We start from the raw sequence: 14531 nt of genomic DNA, 5'->3' as shown, positions 1-14531 counted from the left end.
CGCTTTCAGGTGCAGAGGTCCTGACGAGAGGCGAAGACAACGGCTTCCACCTCAATTACTTTTCCTACGTATATGCTAAAAAGATAGAGCCGCGCCCAAGCCGCCTTTTTTCTTTTTAAAATCAGCCCTTTTGTAGAACGCCAGTATCTCCCACTTCTTCTAAGCGCCCCTCTTGTTGCTGTGAGCAAACGGCTAGGGACACCTAGCTTAGAGACCTCGGAGAGAGGCCCTCGGGGACTCATACTGCAGCCAAACCAAAGCTGGAGAACCTAAGGCAATACTTCAGTTTTCCCTTCAGCTCAGCTGTACTCTAAAGGGAAAAACAAGTTTAAAAAAAAATTTTTTTTTCTAGATAATTAGAGAAATCGCTTGGGAGAGCTCTCTTGGGAAAACAAAACAAGCCTGTGTCAGTATTTACTTCAGTTTTCCCAGAGATGGAAATCTGGAGACTTGGTTTTTTGCGTCTTGTTTTTCAATCTGTTTATAAAATCGGAAGGGGGTCATGGCTGGCCCTGGGAAGGAAGAGTCCCTTTCCCCTATTAATGAATTTAGTTATGTAATTAAAATCTCTCTTTTCGGGGGCGCCTGGGTGGCTCAGTGGGTTAAGCCGCTGCCTTCGGCTCAGGTCATGATCTCAGGGTCCTGGGATCGAGTCCCACATCGGGCTCTCTGCTCAGTAGGGAGCCTGCTTCCCTCTCTCGCCTCTCTGCCTACCTGTGATCTCTCTTTCTCGCTGTCAAATAAATAAATAAATAAATAAAATCTTAAAATCTCTCTTTTCGGCTGAACAGGAAGATATTTTGGTACCTAATCTTGTATGTTTCAAGAGTTGTAGCGGTTGCTTAGAACGGTGATAGAATCATGTCACCTTTCCGCACACAAAAATCTGCAGTTTATCTTTGCACATGGGTATATCTCTCTACGGGGAGATCTCGAGATCTCTCTGCCGGACATTCAAAGTCCCTCATAAATCAACTCAGACATATGTTTCCAGGCTATTTCACCACAGGCCAAGCTATGCCTGTAGCCACATAAATTGACCATCTCCTAAATGCTCTAATCTGTGCATCTGAGACCCTCCACCTCTGCACTTTTGCCCAAGAGGTTCCTACCCTTTGAAGATTCCTACCTACCAATAAAGCCAACCTTCAAACACACACCCATGCTGAAACTTCACCTCTAACGCTCTCTGCCCCAAAGCCTTCCCTGACTTTCAGTCATTGAAATTCTCTCTCTGCAGTGCTATGTCTCTTTGTGTCTCCATCACCGCCTTCACAAAAGTAATGCTTTGTACAGTATTTTTTTTAAGATTTTATTTATTTATTTGACAGACAGAGATCACAAGTAGGCAGAGAGGCAGGCAGAGACAGAGGGGGAGGCAGGCTGTCTGCTAAGCAGAGAGCCTGATTCGGGGCTTGATCCCAGGACCCTGGGATCGTAACCTGAGCCGAAGGCAGAGGGTTTAACCCACTGAGCCACACAGGCGCCCCTACAGTATTATTTTTTAAGACCTGAAGCACCCTAAAGGCAGCTGACTTATCCTGGCAGACCCCACAGCACCTTACTCCGAGCCTGTACCAGGTAAATGTTTGCTGAATTGAACTAGCCAATTGCCTGTGCCATGCGTCTTTCCCCTTCATCCCCGAAGGTTTCCATGGCTACAGTGGAAGGTAAACAAATGTAACATAGTCATCCTGCCCTGCTCCTCCTTGTACCCCAGTCGCCTCTGGCCACGCTCGTTTCTCTGCTCCACTGGGTTTTAGGACGATGACTCAACAAACTTAAACTCTGTGCCTGCCAGTTTCAGAGGCTGTGCTACAGTCCTCCACTCTGACCGTCCCCTCTGTCTGTACCCCCGGCCATAAAACGCTGCTGAAGAAGTAAATCAAATCAAGTCAAGACAGGCCAGTGCACCGAGTCTGAGTTCATTCTGGCAAGATTTTTTGCAGCCCTTAGGTCCCTGTGGCCATGTCTTGATGGCTGTCTAGCAACTCCTTTATTTTTCTGGAGCCTCTTCTCTCTCCGTATGAAAATAACCTCGAGGCAAGGGGCACCTTGGTGACTGAGTTGGTTAGGCAGTCAACTCTTGATTTCAGCTCAGATCATGATCTCAGGGTGGTGGGATCGATCCTCGCTTTGGGCTCTGCGCTCACGTGGAGTTGGCTTGAGATTTTCTTTCTCCCTCACTGTCTGCCCCTCCCCCCCTCAAATAAATAAATAAATCTTTAAAAAAAAATAATAAGCTCAGTGCAGAAACCAAGGCCTTCCAGTGGAGATTTCTCACCTACTTCTATTTCTTCCTTAATATTCCTCCAAAAAACACAGACCCCCTCTTCCTTTCCCCATGTATATCCTCAGTCCCTCCCACCCCCCTCAGCCTCACATGCTGTCTCCCACCCTCAGGCCTCGGCATATCCTGTTCACTGGGCCTGAAATGCCTCTTCCCTCCTTTCTTCCTGGCTAACTCCCTATCACCCTTGATGATGATCCTCTCTGTTTGCTCCTCATTCCCTCAGATAACTGTATCACTTCCCTTACCACATTGTTTTTTGTCTTTGACAGGAAGATAGTAATAATAATTCATTATTGTATATATAATATATATGTTACATATATATCCATATGTGTATATGAAATATATACATGTAATTCATATGTGTATATGAAATATATATATACTTCAACTTAAGGGGCACCTGGGTAGTACAATATGTTAAGCATCTGACTTTTGATTTTGGCTCAGGTCATGATCTCGGGGTTATGGCCTCAAGCCCCAAGTCAGGCTCTGGGCTCAGCAGAAAATCTGCTTGAGATTCTCTCTCTCCCTCTGGCCCCTACCAAATAAATAAATAAATATTTTTAAAAAAATAAAAACAGGGGTGCCTGGGGGGCTCAGTTAGTTGAGCTTTTGCCTTTGGCTTAGGTCATGATCTCAGGGTCCTGGGATCAAGCCTCCTGTCAGGCTCCCCACTCAACGTGGAACCTCTTGTCTCTCTCCCTCTGCCACCCTGCTTGGGCTCTCTCTCTCTCTCTCTCAAATAAATAAAATCTTTTAAAAATAATAAATATTAAAAAATAAAATTACAATAAAACTGAAATGTCTGGCTGGCTCAGTCAGGAGGTCATGTCACTCTTGATCTCTGGGCTGTAAGTATGAGCCCCACATTGGGTATACAGATTACTTAAATAAATAAAAATCTTTTTTAAAAATTACAATAAAATAAAGAAGATCTATCATGCCATAAATACTAATAGTAATAGCAATAATGATCATGTGTGAGTATCCACAGTCTCTTCTTTTCCTCTCACCTGCTAAGGAAGGTTCTGTCTGTGCCTGTTAGATTCCCAGATCATCAGAATAATAGGAAAAAGGTAGGATTGAAGGGCCAAGTCATGAGTAATTTGGTTTACTTTGGATAGGATGAGGAATTACCAGCTGATGAGAGCAGATGGGTTTTCAAAGAGCATAGGAATGGGGCTCCTGGGTGGTTTAGTTGGTTGAGGTCTGCCTTTGGCTCAGGTCATGATCTCAAGGTCTCTGCCCCTCTCCCCACTAATGCTGGCACTCTCTCTCAAATAAATAAATGAACCTAAGACCAAATGAAGAGAGAAGAACCAGAATGGTATGGATTGGAGAAGGGTGGAGGAAGTTTGGGGCAACAGGAGAGAGAAGCTTTAGGGCAGAGTGAGAAATACCCTGGGTGCCCGATACTGGGTGCTGATCAGTGATCAGGGAACCTGATAGGTAAAGACAGAATTCTCCTCAACAGACAGGAGAAGGGAAAGAGAAATGAACAATAGGATTCTAAGATTTCTTTAAAAAAAAAAAGGTTTCTTATAAATCATTTATGTAATTCCCCCTTTGGCATCTTTCTCAAGAGATTACAATGAGATTTGAAGTTGCTTTGCGATGATCTTTGGATGCCAACTAATATTTCTTTGTGTATGATTCTTTGTCTAGAGACTGGGCATATCCGTCACTAGGCTTCATACAGTTAATAGCATTATCTATCTGTGTGTCCTTTCTCTTCCTGTGAGTCCCTTGAGTCCAAGGACTGTGTCTTATTCATCTTTGGGTCACTATTGATGAACTAAGTGCCTGGCACACCGCAGATGTCTGATCAGTGTTTGTGGAATAAATGAACTGCTGTTCAATTATCCTCTTGCTCTAGCATCTTCATTTGCTTCCTTTCTCTTGGCTCCTCCCGCCCAGCTGTATAAACACTCATAGTTCTCTCCTTAAAGTCAAAGGGGAGGGGCAGGCGAGGGAAAAGAGAAGGAGAAGGGGAGCCCTTCCACACTAAATGGTCTGGTCCCTGTGACACTCCCCTGCCATTTAGCTATTGAATCTGCCAGCAAGAAGCTTCTCCTCCTTCTCCAGCATGATGTCCTTTCTACACTCACCAGTGTAGTGACACCTAGTGACTTCACCGGAGCTGTGACAGCCGACAGACAGCCACCGCTTCATGTTTTGGGCCCCTGTGGGATATTTAAGAGGTGCCGCTGAAAATTTCAATGTCATTTGTCAATGTCATTAAGAAACTTGTTTCAAAGGTTAAATCAGCCTGGAACAAACCCCTTTGGAAACTGACCAACGATATCCTACTGTAAGTCGCTAATATTCTAATGGACGAGACAAGGCGTTACACAAATAAAGAATTCCGTCATCAGAAGCGTGCGAACCAGCATCTCTAGTGGGCTCTGGGCATCTCGGGCGGCTGGGGCAGGCTTTCCTCAAGAAGTAATATTTAGGCTGAAATCCGAAGGATGACTACAAGTTAGCCAGACGAAGGGAATGAAAACAGGCACCGCAGAGCGGGAGGAGGCGTGGGACAGGAAGGAGACCAAGGAATGGAAGGGGACTCTGCATGAGCGGATCAGAGAAGGGGGAGAGCAGAGTGCTGGGGACAAAGGAGGAGGCACGGCGGTGGGGGGGGGCGGGGAGGAGGGGGTGCATAATAGCTCCTGCGGGATCTTCTGCAACACATCGCAGATGTTGAGGTTTTCTTCTAAGGGCACTGAAAAGCTCTTAGAAGGTTGTCTTGTTTTTGTAAGTAATCTCTACTCTTGATGTGGGGCTCAAACTCACGACCCCGAGGTCAAGAGTTGCATACTCTACCCACTGAGAGAGTCAGGCATCTCTCTTGGAGGGTTTTAAACAATAGTGTACCATGGTCTGATGGGCACTTGTTAAAATACTCATTTTGGGGGCGCCTGGGTGGCTTAGTCGGTTAAGCAGCTGCCTTCAGCTCGGGTCATGATCCCGGGGTCCTGGGATCGAGCCCTGCATGGGGCTCCCTGCTCAGCGGGAAGCCTGCTTCCCCCTCTCCCTCTGCCCCTGCTTGTGCTCCCTCTCTCGCTGTGTCTCTCTCTGTCAGATAAATGAAATCTTTTTTTTTTTAATATTTTATTTATTTGACAGAGAGAAATCACAACTAGGCAGAGAGGCAGGCAGAGAGAGAGAGGAGGAAGCAGGCTCCCTGTGGAGCAGAGAGCCCGATGTGGGGCTCGATCCCAGGACCCTGGGACCATGATCTGAGCCGAAGGCAGAGGCTTTAACCGACTGAGCCACCCAGGCGCCCCTGATAAATGAAATCTTTAAAAAAAAAAAAAAAAAGTAGGTGTACTGAAGGGATATTTAACAGGTAGACTAGGCGAAAGGTAGTGATTGATGGGACATAAGATCTGGGGAGGAAGGAAGAGGAGGGATGACTCCTAGGTCTCTCCACCCTGAACCTCAGACGGTGGCAGTTCTCGTGCCAAGGTACTTCTGTTCAGATCCAGAAGCCTCAGAATGGCCAATTTAGAGCAAATCACTGAACAAACCGTCCTCCAGAAAACATTCTTGACTGTTTACGAGACTTCTCAGTCTTCTAGTGCAGATCTGAGACAGGAGTCAGAGAGTCGAAGGAACTCCGTGGGACTGACGCAGGTTTTGCACACACTCCTCCCCCTGCGTGGATCATCCCCCCTCCTGGTGCCGGCCTTTATACCCAACCATTCGATTAAAAGCAGCAGGATGAGGGGCGCCTGGGTGGCTCACTGGATTGAGCATCTGACTCTTGATTTCGCTCAGGTCTCTGTCTCAGGGTCCTGAGATCAAGCTCTGCATCAGGCTATGCACGCCGCGCAGGGTCTACTTGTCCTTCTCCCTCCCCCTCTTTCCCACCCCTCACTCTCTTTTTTTCCTCTCCTCTCAAAATTTTTATTTTTACTTTTTATTTTTTTAAAGATTTATTTATTTATTTGACAGATCACAAGTAGGCAGAGCAGCAGGCAGAGAGAGAGAGGAAAGGAAGTAGGCTCCCCGCTGAGCAGAGAGCCCAATGTGGGGCTTGATCCCGGGACCCTGAGATCATGACCTGAGCGGAAGGCAGAGGCTTTAACCCACTGAGCCACGCAGGTGCCCCTCAAAAATTTTTAAAAGATTTTATTTCCTTATTTGAGAGCATGCAAGCAGGAGCAGGGAGAGGGGTTGGAGAGAGAGGGAGAAGCAGACTCCCTGCTGGGTAGGGAGCCCATCCCAGGACCCTGGGATCACCACCCAAGCCGAAGACAACGCTTAACCGACTGAGCCACCCAGGGGCCCCTCAAATAAAATCTTAAAAAAGAAAAAAGAAAGTAAAGGTGGCAGGATGAAATGGTGATCATTGAAGATCCCTGAGCTGAAGCTCCTTTAACGTGGACTGAACACTTCAATCAGAATTAGAATCTCTTGCCAGAAATCAATGTTGGGATCCACATCCCGCCAATGGTTAAATTTCTCTGTGGTGTCAAAGTTCCAGACAGACCTCCAGGCACTCCCAGGCTCTTTGAGAGGATGGACCAGAGCATCAGAGAACATGAGCACACAGTTCACACAAAAAGAAACTGAAGATTAGGAAGTAGTTTTGTGGGGAAAGGGTTCAAGCTCACTAATAAGCAAAGAACATTAAATTAAAACTGACACAGAGGTGCCATTTCTCACCTATTCCATTAGCTACAATAATAAAATTTAATAATGCTGAGACTTGTGGTGAAATTTGTATGTTTATACAGTACTTTTTATTGCAATGTATATTGTTACAATATCTTGCTAGTTAACCTGGCCCTGAAATGATCAACTCTCTGTTTTAATTATCTCTTTCTACGGTAATACAACCCAAAGCTGTGAGCAGGTGAGGGTACACCTTAAACTTACACAATGTTAGGGCACCTGGGTGGCTCAGTCAGTTAGGCATCTGCCGTCGGCTCAGGTCATGATCCCGGGGTCCTCAGCAGGGAGCCTGCTTCTCCCCCTCCTTCTGCTGCTCCCCCTGCTTGTGCTCTCTCTCAAAAAAGTTTTTTTTTTTTTTTAATTTTATTTATTGGGACGCCTGGGTGGCTCAATCGGTAAAGCCACTGCCTTCAGTTCAGGTCATGATCCCAGGATCCTGGGATCAAGTCCTGCATCGGGCTCCTTGCTCTGCAGGGAGCCTGCTTCTCTCTCTGCCACTCTGCCTGCTTGTGCACTCTCTCTCTCTCTCTCTCTCTCTCTCTTTCTGACAAATAAATAAAATCTTAAAAATAAAAAAATAAAAATTTTGTTTATTTATTTGACAGAGATCACAAGTAGGCAGAGAGGCAGGCGGCAGGGGTGGGGAGAAGCAGGCTCCCTGCTAACCAGAGAGCCCCACACGGGGCTCGATCCCAGGATCCTGGGATCATGACCTGAGCTGAAGGCAGAGGCTTTAACCCACTGAGCCACCCAGGTGCCCCTCTCTCAAAATTAAAAAAAAATTTTTTTTTAATGTACACACTGTTTTATGCCAATTATATCTCAATTTTTCAAAAATTTTTTAAAAATATTTTATTTATTTATTTGACAGACAGAGATCACAAGTAGGCAGAGAAGCAGGCAGATAGAGAGAGAGGGAGGCAGGCTCCCTGCTGATCAGAGAGCCCGATGCGAGGCTCAATCCCAGGACTCTGGGTTCATGACCTGAGCCGAAGGCAGAGGTTTTAACCCACTGAGCCACTCAGGCGCCCCTCAATTTTTTTAAGGGAAAAAAAATAGGCTAAACTATTGAATGGGTTATCTATACAGGGTCATGGTAGAACTTCGAGCAGACTATAAGATGTGGGGTCGCAGATTATGGCCAGATGGCATGAGCCTCAAAATGGAATTTTCATGAGGAAAAAAGAGGAATGGTCTGGAAGCAGGCACAAAAGCAGGGAAAACCGTGCTCTGTTTCTGAACCCCGAGGTACTTGGATTTGGAAGACGTGCTCCCTCAGCTCAGAGGCTACAGGGGAAAGGGTCTCTTCATAGGAAAGCCGCTTCTCAGGGCAAGGAAGGAGATAGCAAGAGAGTCCTTTGAAGATCCTGAGATTGATGGAGACTTTCCTCACCAAGAAACCAGAGCTTCCAACAGCACAGGGGGAAGGGTTGGAGGGCGATAGCAGGGGAGGAAGAATCCATGAGGAAATGGCCCGTAAGAGGGGGACAGATGACAGGGCCAGGCATTTGGGATGCTGAGAACTGGAAATTGAAACTCAGTGAAATCACCTGAGCTGTCAATTCTCTGTTTGCTTGCTTCTTTTATATTACTTTCAGTTGTTTTTTTTTAAAGTAGGCTCCATACCAAACATGAGGCTTGAACTCACAATCCTGAGAACAAGAATCAATGCTCTTACTAACTGAGCCAGCCAGGTGCCTCTAAAGTTTTAACTTTTTTTTTTTTTTATGCATTTATTTGACAGAGAGAGATCACAAGTAGGCAGAGAGGCAGGCAGAGAGAGAGAGGGAAGCAGGCTCCCCGCCGAGCAGAGAGCCCGATGTGGGACTCGATCCCAGGACCCTGAGATCATGACCTGAGCCGAAGGCAGCGGCTTAAACCACTGAGCCACCCAGGCGCCCCTAAAGTTTTAACTTTAAGTAATCTCTACACCCAGTGTTGGCCTTGAACCCACAACCCCGAGATCAAGGGTCATGTGCTCCAGTGACTGGGCCAGAGCCAGCCAGGTGCCCCCAAGGGCTCTTGGTTCTTTAGTGGGTAATTCCAACTGCCCTCAGCCTCCTTGACTGGCAGGACCCTTTGCCTCTAAACTAAGTGATATTTTTAGGAGAAGCTGCTCTTTTCATATCTGCAATAAGTCAGAGTGATGTCTCCCTGAGCAGGGCCTTTTCTGAAGCCCTTCGAGTTACTCCCATGGTCCAAGGGAGAACTAACAAAGCAATTCTGACACCTGTTTGTCCTGCTAAAGAGTGATCCTGAAACAGAGCGCACAACTTTACAACACAGCATGAACCATTGGCTGCATTCCCTATGAAACACACAAATCTTTGGATGACAAGGAATGTCATGTCCACACAAAGACTTTGTTCATGATAGCCCAAATGGGAAAGTAACCATCTGCAGGAGAACGGATAGACAAATGGCATGTCCATACAAGGGAACACCACACAACAACAAAAAATAAATGAACCACTGAATACCCATCACAGCATGAATGAATGAATCCCATAGACAGTATGCTGAAGGGAAGAAGCCAGATATAAGAGATCACACACAGTGTGACTCCATTTACATGAATTTCTAGGACAGGGATTGGGGGGGGGAGGTGAGGACTGACTTCAAAGGGACATGAAGGATATTTGCGGGGATGAAGGAAATGTTCTGTATCTTGATCAGAGTAAGTGTTACATAGGTTTATATATTTATCAAAACTCATGAAACTATAGGGGGCCTGGCTGGCTGAGTTGGTACAGCATGTAACTCTTGATCTCAGGATCATGAGTTCAAGCCCCACGTTGGGTGTAGAGATTACTAAACAAATAAATAAACTTAAAAAAAAAAAAACCTCCTCAAACTATACACTTAAAATCTGTATGTTTTACAGTGACTTTCCAGGTAATACGATGACACTAAACTCATATATTTCAATAGTTACTCTGAATGGAATGGGCTAAATGTCCCAATCAAAGGACATAGGGTATCAGATTGGATAAAAAAGCAAGACCATTGATATGCTGTCTGCAAGAGACTCATTTGAGACCAAAATCCACCTCCAGATTGAAAGTGAAAGGGTGGAAAACCATATATCATGCTAATGGACATCTAAATAAAACTGGGGTAACAATTCTTACATCAGAAAAATTAGATTTTAAACCAAAAACTGTAATAAGAGATGAGGAAGGACACTATATCATAATTAAAGAGTCTATCCAACAAGAAGATCTAACAATTATAAATATGTATGCTCCTACTATGGGAGCAGCCAATTATATAAAATAATAACACAGTTAAAGAAACACATTGATAATAATATGATAAAAGTAGGGGACTTTAACACCTCACTCACTACAAGCAGAATATCAACAAAGAAACAAGGGCTTTGAATGACACATTGGGCCAGATGGAGTTCACAGATATATTCAGAGCATTCCATCCCAAAACAGAACACACATTCTTCTGTAGTAGGCATGAAACAGTCTCCAGAATAGATGACATGATGGGTCACAAATCAGGTCTCAATCGGTACCAAAAGAATGGCATCCTTCCCTGCATATTTTCAGACCACAACACTTTGAAATTTCAACTCAATCACAAGAGGAAATTTGGAAAGAACTCAAATATATGGAGGTTAAAGAGCATCCTACTAAAGAATGAAGATCAACCAGGAAATTAAAGAAGAATTTTAAAAATTCATGGAAACAAATGAAAAGGAAAACACAACTGTTCAAAACCTTTGGGATGCAGCAAAGGCAGTCCTAAGAATGAAGTATATAGCAATACAAGCCTTTCTCAAGAAACAAGAAAGTTCTAAAATACCCAACCTAACTTTATACCTAAAGGAGCTGGAGAAAGAACAGCGAATAAAGCCTAAATCCAACAGGAGAAGAGAATTTATAAAGATTAGAGCACAAATCAATGAAATAGAAATCAAAAGAACACTAGAACAGATTAGTGAAACAGGTTCTTTGAATTAATAAGATTGATAAAACCTTAGTCAGACTTATCAAAAAGAAAAGAGAGGGGCACCTGTGTGGCTCAGTGGGTTAAAGCCTCTGCCTTCGGCTCAGGTCATGATACCAGCGTCCTGGAATTGAGCCCCAAATCAGGCTCTCTGCTCAGCAGGGAGCCTGCTTCCTCCTCTCTCTCTGCCTGCCTCTCTGCCTACTTGTGATTTCTGTCTGTCAAATAAATAAATAAAATCTTAAAAAAAAAAGGAAAGAAAAGAGAAAGGACCCAAGTAAATAAAATCATAAATGAAAGAGGAGAGATCACAAGCAACACCGAAGAAATACAATTATAGTAACATATTATGAACAACTATATGCCAAAAAATTAGGCAATCTAGAAGAAATAGATGCTTTCCTACAGACATATAAACTATCGAAACTGAACCAAGAAGAAGCAGAAAACTTGAACAGACCCAAAACCAGCAGGGAATTGAAGCTGAAATAAAAAATCTCCCAACAAACAGGAGTCCAGGGTTGGATGGCTTCCCAGGGGAATTCTACCAAACATTTAAAGAAGAATTGATACCTATTTTTCTGAAGCTGTTTCAAAAAATAGACATGGGGGGCACCTGGGTGGCTCAGTCATCCCAGGATTCTGGGATCAAGCCCTGTATCAGACTCCCTGCTCTGCAGGAAGCCTACTTCTCCCTCTCCCACTCCCCCTGCTTGTGTTCCCTCTCTGGCTTTGTCTCTTGCTGTCAAATAAATAAAATAAAATCTTTAAAATTTAATTTAATTAAAAAGGATTCTCAATACATTATGTGTTAATAAAAAATTTAAAAATTAAAAAAAAATTCTTACCAAGATACTAGCCAATAGGATCCAACAGTACATTAAAAGGATTATTCATAATGACCAAGTGGGATTTATTCCTGGGCTGCAAGTGTGGTTCAACATCCACAAAGCAATCATTGTGATACACTATGTAAATAAAGAACCATATGATCCTCTCAATAGATTCAGAAAAAGCATTTGACAAAGTTCAGCATCCTTTTCTGATTCAAACTCTTCAGAGTGTAGGGATAGAGGGAATATACCTCAATATCATAAAAGCCATATACAAAAAGCTCACATCATTCTCAACGGGGAAAAACTGAGAGCTTTTCTTCTAAGGTCAGGAAGAGGACAGGGATGTCCATTATTACCACTGTTGTGCAAAATAGTACTAGAAGTCCTAGCCTCAGCAATCAGACAGCAACAACAACAACAAAATAAATAAATCAAGGGTATCTGAATCAGCAGAGAAGTCAAACTCTCACTCTTCACAGATGACATGATACTCTATGTGGAAAACCCAAAAGACTCCACCACAAAATTGCCAGAACTCATATAGGAATTCAGCACAGGAGCAGGATACAAAATCAATGCACAGAAATCAGTTGCATTTGTATACACTAAAAATGATGCAGAAGAAAGAGAAATTAAGGAGTCTATCCCATTTACAATTGCACCAAAAACCGTAAGATACTGAGGAATAAATCTAACCAAAGAGACAAAAGATCTGTACTCTGAAAACTATAGAACACTCACAAAAGAAATTGAAGAAGACACAAAGAAATGGAAAAATGTCCCATGGTCATGGATTGGAAGAACAAATATTTTTAAATTTGTCTATGCTACTTAGAGCAATCTATATGTTCAATGCAATCCCTATCCAAATACCATCAATTTTTTTCACAGAGCTGGATCAAATAATCCTAAAACTTGTATGGTACCAGAAAAGACCCCAAATAGTCACAGGGATATTGAAAAAGAAAACCAAAGCTGGTGGCATCACAATTCCGGACTTCAAGCTCTATTACAAAGCTGTCATCATCAAGACAGTATGGTACTGGCACAAAAACAGACACATCGATCAATGGAACAAAATAGAGAACCCAGAAACGGTCCCGAGGGTCTATGGTCAACTAATCTTCGACAAAGCAGGGAAGAATGTCCAATGGAAAAAACACAGTCTCTTCAACAAATGGTGTTGGGAAAATTGGACAGCCACATTCAGAAGAATGAAACTGGACCATTCTCTTATACCACACACAAAAACAGACTCCAAATGGATGAAAGACCTAAATATGAGACAGGAATTCATCAAAATCCTCGAGGAGAACACAGGCAGCAACCTCTGTGACCTTGGCCACAGCAACTTCTTGCTAGACACATCTCCAAAGGCAAGGGAAACAAAAGAAAAAATGAACTATTGGGACTCCATCAAGATAAAAAGCTTTTGCACAGCAAAAGTCAACAGAACCAAAAGACAACCGACAGAATGGAAGAAGGTATTTGCAAATGTCTTATCAGATAAAGGGCTAGTATCCAAAATCTATAAAGAACGCAACACCCAAAGAACAAATAATCCAATGGAGAAATGGACAGAAGACATGAACAGACATTTCTCCAAAGAAGACATACAAATGGCCAACAGACACATGGAAAAATGCTCCACATCGCTTAGCATCAGGGAAATACAAATTAGTCAGAATGAGATACCATCTCACACCAATCAGAATGGCTAAAATTAACAAGTTAGGAAACGACAGATGTTGGCAAGGATGAGGAGAAAGGAGAACCCTTGGACACAGTTGTGGGAATGCAAGCTTGAGCAGCCATTCTGGAAAACAGTGTGGAGGTTCCTCAAAAAGTTGAAAATGGGGGCGCCTGGGTGGCTCAGCCGGTTAAGCAACTGCCTTCAGCTCAGGTCATGATCCTAGCGTCCTGGAATCGAGTCCCACACCAGGCTCCTTGCTCAGCGAGGAGCCTGCCTCTCCCTCTGCCTGCCACTCCCCCTGCTTGCACTCTTTCTCTTTCAGATAAATAAAATCTTTTTTTAAAAAGTTGAAAATAGGGACGCCTGGGTGGCTCAGTTGGTTAAGCGGCTGCCTTCAGCTCAGGTCATGATCCTAGCGTCCTGGGATCGAGTCCCATGTCGGGTTCCTTGCTCGGCCTACCTCTCTGCCTACTTGTGATCTTTCTCTCTCTGTCTCTGACAAATAAATAAATAAAATCTTTTAAAAAAACATAAATAAAAATAAATAAAAAGTTGAAAATAGAGTCACCCTACAACTCAGCAATTTCACTACTGGGTATTTACCCCAAAGATACAAATGTAGTGATCCGAAGGGGCACTTGTACCCCAGTGTTTATCGCAGCAATGTCCACAGTAGCCAAACTATGGAAAGAGCCCAGATGTCCATCAACAGATGAATGGGTAAAGAAGATGTGGTATAAGGGACTCATGGGTGGCGCAGTTGGTTCAGCGTCTGCCTTCAGCTGGGATCATGATCCCGGGGTCCTGGGGTCGAGCTCCACATTGGGCTCCCTGCTCAGCGGGGGGCCTGCTTCCCCCTCTGTCTGCTGTTCCCCTGCTTATGCTCTCGCTCTCTCCCCCACCTATAATAAATAAATAAATGAAATCTCTAAAAACAAAAAAAACGTGGTATGTGTGTATATATATGCAAATATAATGGAATATGACTCAGCCATCAAAAAAATTAAATCTTGGGGCGCCTGGGTGGCTCAGTGGGTTAAGCCACTGCCTTCGGCTCGAGTCATGA

The sequence above is a fragment of the Meles meles genome, chromosome 18 (assembly GCF_922984935.1).
Source record: "Meles meles chromosome 18, mMelMel3.1 paternal haplotype, whole genome shotgun sequence".
In the NCBI taxonomy this organism is placed as follows: Eukaryota; Metazoa; Chordata; class Mammalia; order Carnivora; family Mustelidae; genus Meles; species Meles meles.
The sequence above is the reverse complement of the archived record's forward strand: the minus strand, read 5'-3'. Positions refer to the sequence as shown.